The 6,118-nt window shown below is 34.1% G+C and overlaps 1 long non-coding RNA gene across 1 annotated transcript; it reads right to left on the bottom strand.

The window, feature by feature from the left end:
- Positions 2,732-5,914, bottom strand: LOC110397071. The gene is made up of 3 exons (XR_002437520.1): positions 5,712-5,914; positions 5,297-5,412; positions 2,732-3,378 (listed from the first exon to the last, which is right to left on the bottom strand). It is a non-coding gene; the product is annotated as an uncharacterized LOC110397071 (long non-coding RNA).

Below are 6,118 nucleotides of genomic sequence, written 5' to 3' on the forward strand. Positions count from 1 at the left end.
TAATTACCAGTTTGTTCTTTCTAAGCTTTCTACATAAGACATTTAATTCAGAAGAAATTCTTTGAGCATGCAGAGGTGTACCTATTACTCTGGTATTTATTTCCAGATACATATTTTCAACAAATATATTTATATTTGCATTAATATACTGAATAGCATTTGCCAATTTTACTTTGGCTAAAAAGACACCATTGTGGGATTTGTAGGACATACATTTTAATATTAAATAGAAATAAAGAAACATTAGTGTAACATTTAGTCAGTACTCAAGCATACAGAAGACAGGAGATTCAAAATATGAAGTTATATACTGCTTAGTCAATTTAGTTTTGCTTCCTGTAATGTTATATCAGTCATTATTCAGACTCAACAGTGGATTCAAGAGCGTAAAATACAGTTGTTCAAATTGTATACACAGAGTAATGTTGCTTCATCATCTAGAGGAGAACTAAAAAAGTAGTGTGGAAAACCACAAGGTTAAATTTACATACAAAAATTGAGCTTAGAATCACTCTAGAAATCTGAGTTTCTGAGTCATCTGGACCATTCCCTGGATATTTATACCCAAGCTGTCATATAGCTCATATTTACAAAGCTATGAAAAATATGAGAATAAAGAGTTTTAGTTAGCTAACCTTTCTCAAATACCTTTGACTATAATGAACAAGGTGAAATATGGCCTTTAACTACTTAGAAAACATAATGATGTCATCTTTTTTTTTTTTTATTCCTTGCAAGTAATTACCCTGGAATATTATCTTGTCATAGGGATAAGTTGTTTTCAGTAAAACCAGACTTTCTTTGAACTATTACAATGCCAAAAATCAAATCAAAGTTAACTGTGATTCAAAATATCGAATGTCTAAAACTCACTCAAAAATGGTAGTATTTCATTTCCTTTAGAGAAGCAATGATGAGCAGTTTAGATGCCCAAGGATATTTTCCTTATTTCTCAGCTGATTCTTTACAGCAGCATGTGTCTTTCATAGGTCCCGTATCACATCTGCCAGCCCTTTGGCATGCCTCTGATACTGAGCATCTGAAGAGATTTCTTCATCCTAGCTCAGGATGAATCCTCGTCTGGATTTTAAACTAATTTTAGGACAGATCCTTAAACTACCCCTAGTTCTTTCAGACATTTCTATTTCAACTTAAGTCTTAAGATGGCATTCATATACTCTACTTTAGAAATTCTGTATTGTGTATATAGAGTCTCAATTTGTCAAGCAGAAAACAAAGTGATTAAAAGAAGCTTGAACATTCCATTCTATATTCTTTCTCACATACAGAAAGTGTTAATAGCTTTCTAAAGACTTTTTGGTCTGTACTAGATAAATCTAATATGAAATCAGCCACTCCTTGGATTTATTTAAGGGTTAATGCTATGTTCATATTTTCATTTGATGTTCTTTTCTCCCTCTACAGAACTCTGGATCTAAAAGAACAGCTAAAAATGGCCAAGGTACAGCTAAATTCTCTGCTGTCACAAATGAACTCAACCTGATTAGTTTCAGGAAAATTGCTTCACTGTTTTGAACCATTATTCTGGAATGATATTGTTGTGTATGAAACCAGCATGTAATCCAATATTTACTTTTTGGGCACATACTGCAGCAAATAATATGATGATGTTACTGCTCTGTATAAAGGTACAATAGAATCTGCAGAATATTTGGATAACAGCAAACAATGTTTTTTAAAAATTGAAGTAGTAGTGCCTGCATTTATGGTTGACATCTACTGTTCTCATTCAAGGAAACATCATTTTGTCCCGTAAAGCAGCAGACTTTCTACCTCAGGCTGAGCATGAATCAACAACAAATGTCAGGGCACATACTATTATTTTATAAACTATCATGTTGTGGAAAATTGAGTTTAAGCTATAATCTGTGATGAAGTTATTATTCCTCCTAGGGCAACTTCAGGAGCCTTTAGATGATTTCTGTATTCCTGTATGACCAGAGGAGTACAGGAGCCCAAGAACCTTCTACTTGAGAAATGAGCCAAGTAAATATAATTTCCTCCCACAAAAACAGTTTAACAAGATATATTTAGGAAAGCCTGGAATGGTACTTATTGCAGCTCATAATAGTTGTGTTAAACACATGCCTAAAACAATTTAATAAAATAGATTGCTCAGCTATGCTATACATACATTAATTTTCTTTACAGATCTGTTCATACATTCATTATAATTTATACTAACATTTTATTACAAGGGGTAATTTAAGTTGCATCCATGTAACTAGTAGTTTGGTAAGGAAAAAAATGTTATTTCACAACAATGCCTTAGCCTAATGAGTGGGTTATCATAACTTCAGTAGACAATGAGATATTAAACATATTTGTCAAAGACTGCAACTACATTATAGGGATCTAACGATTACCCTTTTTTTTTTGTTAGACAAGGTATGTCCTGGCATTATAGTCTGTTATTATACATTCTCCTTTTTTTTTTTTTTTTTTTTTTTTTTGAAATCAAGTGGAAATATTACATAGTACGTATATCTGCCTGAAACACTTCAGGCAGTATTTCAGTTTTAACTGAAATAAGTCAGAGCTTGAAAACTTCACAGCTGAAACACCATTTCACTAAAATTTCAGCTTAGTTAACACTGAAATACCTCACAGAGACTTGTCAGTTTTTATTAAAACCTCCCTGAAAAGGATTTGAACCCAGTATCTCTTTTTTTTTTTTTTTTTTTTTTGCCACACATTCTATTCCTGATGACAGTAGTGCTGACCTGAGGTACTTCTGTGTTTAAGGCCTTTATCTGTTGAATTAGGGGAACTCGGAGGCAGATCTGGAACTTGATGCCTGTGGTCTATATTGCCAGTATTATTCACTGTATTTTGGTGATTAATGTAACATGAATTCTGTAGAGAAGCAATGTTAAAAGCGTGCTGGACATTCTCAGAGATAAGTCAGCTTCAGAGCTCTTTACAGATAATTTCTGCCCATCAGATGTGTGGCCACATGCTCTGTTGTCTGCTGTAAGTATTATCTCAGTATGAATGTTCTAGGTTTCAGAGAGGAAGTGGTAAGTACTGCAGTTGCTTTCAGGGTAGATTAGCCTTTCTAAATGATTAAAGAAATCAAAACAAACTAAGTAATGTCATTAAAAAGACTGGATCATCAACAGTTAACTATCTTTGGCTACTAGACATTAACATTAACATTGAAAAGAACATGATGCAGCCCGATTTCCTTTTTTTTTTTTGCAAAATCATCCACTCCATTTCACCAGCTCTAATAGCGACTAATAATACTGACTTTTGATTTTTGGGGACCATCACCTAAGGTGTTCCTTGTTATCAGAGTATGCTACAATTCAGGTTCCTCTTTGGAGGCACAGTTGAGTGGAAACAATGAATCCTCTGAAAACAAGAAAAGGAATAATTAGTATTTAGATAGAATTCAAAAGCTGTGTAAATGAAGAAACACTTTAAGTGATTATTTTAATTAATTTGCCTAGTTTTCATGACAATGGCAATAATCATAATATATATTAACGTGATATCAGTGCAGACATCTTATGTACATCTAGTGGACTTCCTTTGTAACTCAGTATTATCTAAATGTACCCTTAAAGGAGTTACTCATAAAGAAGTTGGGTTAGTGGATTTGAGTTTACTTTATATTCTTCTTTTACCTTTATAGAATAGCCTTCAGATCTTTGGTCCAAGGATGGAGGGCCAACCTGGAGCCTCTCAGAGCAGGTGCTTTTATTGAGCAGCTTCGGGTTCTTAAGGGGTGGTGTCATTGTTCACACATGTGCTACTTAGGTCCAAGAACTTTCTTGAAATTAGTAGGGGGCATTCTTGAGGGTTGCAGTGGTTACCAATGCTGAGCAACCCACAGGATGCCTGACCTTTATTTGACCTTGTCCCTATGCATGCTCTGTTGTCAACTGGGGTTATGTATGCTTTCCCCAGCCTTTGATAAGGTCCACTAAGCACAGCCCTTTCCCCACTGCAGAGCCTGAGTTCCCTAAGTGTTTTGGGACAAGTCCCTACAAGTTCTGCATACATATCCCTTGACAAGTCCTTGACAGCATGTACTTTTGTCTCCTTCTCCAAAAGCATTAAAAAAAAAAAATGTACATTTACTAACAGTAGGTGCTTAGAGTTGTCGATACTACAGAGCTGAGTCAACTTCTCTTTATATTTGGATAATGAAAACAAAAATCTTTTAAAAGAATCAAGGCCAAAACCTGTAATAATTTAACTCTGCATCTCTCCGGTGCCTTCAGTGGAACTGCACTATTTTATGATGCACATCTCTAGCGGTTTAGGTGTTTGAAGTGTTAAAATGTCTATTAAACACTAATTTTATCTACATAGTCTCTACTCATACTCCATGAGCATATAAAAAGAGGATATACTGAACACTAAGAACGTGGGACATATCTACTAAAGGCAATGTTAGAATCATTCTTAACAAACTGTTTTCCTTTTCATTACAGGAAGTATGGCCTTGTATGAAACACACCGATTCTTGGGATGTTTGAAACAAACTAAGTTTTGTTTCCTCTTCTCCTAGGATTTTCTCATGCAGTTTTCATTTAAGGATGGTGAATAGCTGTATAAGCAAAATACATTGAATTTTATGCCCAGAGCTGTCTGATTTCAGAGGAACTTACATGTGCTCAATATCCTAAATACCAAACAGACGAGGATCCTGCAGGTAGGCAGGGATCTATTCATGTGTTGATCTTTCTCAGTATAATTTTAACCACATGATTTCCATATGTGCAAACAAATGATTCAAGCAACTATGTGCAAATATCAAAATGTCAATCACTATACATTTATTTAAATGGTACTTACTATAGTGACTTCACTTAACTATTTTACTGCACACTTCAGAAGTCTCTGGCATGTTACCTCCTAACAAAATTCTGTGAGAATAATTACATCCTACAAAGTAACTACACAGAACATCAGTTGCCAGGAAATGAAACTGCCATGAAAGTATCACAGTATCAAATACAAGGAACCTTAACAGCAGGAAAATGAATGATTGCTTAGGAATACTGATGAAGTTCATTTGCTCTCCAAACATCTCAGCTGCACACTTCATGTCTGATAAACAGATCATAAAATGGTAATCTTCACCTAAACTTTAAATGCTAAGTTTAAAACAATTACTTACTTGTTCTAGGCTCTTTTTATAATTCTTAATTAAAAGACAGAGGTTGGTTGAGATGATTTAGAATGATAAATCTGGGGGCTCACAACACCCTGTTTCATCACTCAAACATAGGGCAGAAGACAAACTTCTTGTTTAACTCACATTGGGATGAATGGTGTCTCTGAATTGCCTTTCTCTTCCTTTTGTCTACAGCTGGATCTCCTCAGTGAAAAGTTCATGTCAGGTCAGATGAATTTATGACTTCATATGGAAATATTCTGCACATTAATATAAAATTTCATGATATTAATAACTATTTAATTTTAAGGTTAGTAATTCTGAGCTACTAAAGATTATTTTCGATGTAAATGTATTACTGAAAGAAAAAAACTTTCTCAAATAACCAATTGCATGGAAAATAGAAAATATTGTGAGCTCTTATTAAAATATTTAATGCTATTTGGTTTAAATTTGTCATTTAGCATTAGTATTCTGAAAGTTAGCTGCCTGATCCATGCTGTCACCCCTCTAGCTCTCATCTTCTGAGGAGGGATCTCCAGGGAGTGATTCATCTCACCTATTCAGGTTCCTTTACAAGTGAGGATGATTCATTAATACATGTTCTTCAGCTTCTAGTTGCATTACAGTAAAAGCACTACAGAAATCCAGTAGGAAGACAGACACTGTTCCAAAAAACTTGCCCAGCCTACATACCCTCAGTAGGCAGATACTTTTAACTGTTTATGAACTGCAAATGAAAAACTCTTGAAATTAAGCTATAACTGTGAATAAAGAATCTATTCAAAGAAAGCTGAAATCATTTTCCAGGAAGCCACTAATAAGAAAAAGGAGGAGAAGGTATAGAAAGCACTAATTAACAAATTAGCAATTAACAATTAACTAATTAACAATCGTAAACATATATTCATGTAAAAAAAATAAAATTACTAGTAAAATATCTACAGCTTATTGTATTACTCATTG

Source organism: Numida meleagris, chromosome 3 (assembly GCF_002078875.1).
Source record: "Numida meleagris isolate 19003 breed g44 Domestic line chromosome 3, NumMel1.0, whole genome shotgun sequence".
Taxonomy (NCBI): Eukaryota; Metazoa; Chordata; class Aves; order Galliformes; family Numididae; genus Numida; species Numida meleagris.